Here is a 1,297-nt window from a genome sequence, read left to right on the forward strand (position 1 = left end):
CCCCCACCATTCAGTTCTTAGCCTTTTGTTTTGATGGTTTTTGTGTCTGGCTCTTCGGGTTGTGTCGGGCTGATTTGTCGTTTTGGGTGGTTTTGTTGCATGTAGCCGATGGTCCTGGGGGAGTCGGTTGGAATTTGGAGTCTCAGTTGTGGGTGTTCGTTGGGTCTGCCGTGTCTTGTGGGGTCCGTTTCCGTTCTTTGAATGGAGGGTCGTTGTTTGGTTTTGTTGAGGTCGTGGAGGCGTATTGGGTAGGGTGGAGTTGGTTTGCTGGTTGTGGCGTTGGTTGGGTCGGATGCGGTGGATCCTCCTTTTAAAATGGTTATTTCCTTTTTAGCATGTTTTTTGTTATTTCAAATAATAAGTTTCTGTTGGTTTGGGGTGCCCTGTCTCCTTATCAATGGGTTATGTAGGACGAATGGTAATTTGCATGCGGTTTGTGTTGAGCTTAACTCCCTGTCTTATTCAGAGATGGTTTGGGTGATGGGGGTGTTTAAATGGTTGTTTTTTTTGTTGCCCGTTGATTTACTCGCTTTTCTAGGCTACGGATCCCGGGTTAGCGGGGGTTGTGTTTCGAAGTGTAGGAGTTTACTCTCCCCTGGAGACAGATCTTCGTGGTCTGTTTTCCGTCTTTTCTTTCTACGTCCTTGGGGCGTAAGTGCACTTTGTTCGCTCTCGTTGAGTCATGGGGTTCGATGGTTTCCTGAAGACGTGTATCACAACCAAGGAGATGAATCTCCGAGACGCTTTTTGGGGTCTTGTTGTAGGTATTTCTCTGAAGTTGTATCGTTTAAGACGAGTAAAGACGAGATTATGGGGGCCCGTTGGTCATCTGAGGAAGTATGTCACAGCCGAGGAGATGAATCTCCGAGACTCTTCATTGGGTTTTGTTGCAGGTATTTCTCCGAAGCATCATCAATCCAGAAAAGTAAAGATGGATGTCTTCCTTTTGCCAGCGTTGCTCGTTTATTGATGATTGTTGTGGATGATTTTGAAGTTGAAGTTCGTGGCCAGACTGTCGTCGTACGCCACCAACACGATATTGTCGACCGATGCATTTACCTTATTGTTTTAAATTATGTTTTTAGTAGTACTTTCATGTTTTATGTTGTTTTTATAGGTATGGCTTAGTGAGCTGTGCCACCACAATGTAAAACATTCTCTTCACTGTTGTCAAAAAAAAAAAAAAAAAAATTTCTTTTCTTCTTTAAAACACCATTGATATACATCAATCCCTTGTATTAATTGACCCACAGCGTTCACTAAAGGATCAATATTTTTATAGCTTTGTCTCTATTAA

This window comes from Silene latifolia, chromosome Y (assembly GCF_048544455.1).
Source record: "Silene latifolia isolate original U9 population chromosome Y, ASM4854445v1, whole genome shotgun sequence".
Classification (NCBI taxonomy): Eukaryota; Viridiplantae; Streptophyta; class Magnoliopsida; order Caryophyllales; family Caryophyllaceae; genus Silene; species Silene latifolia.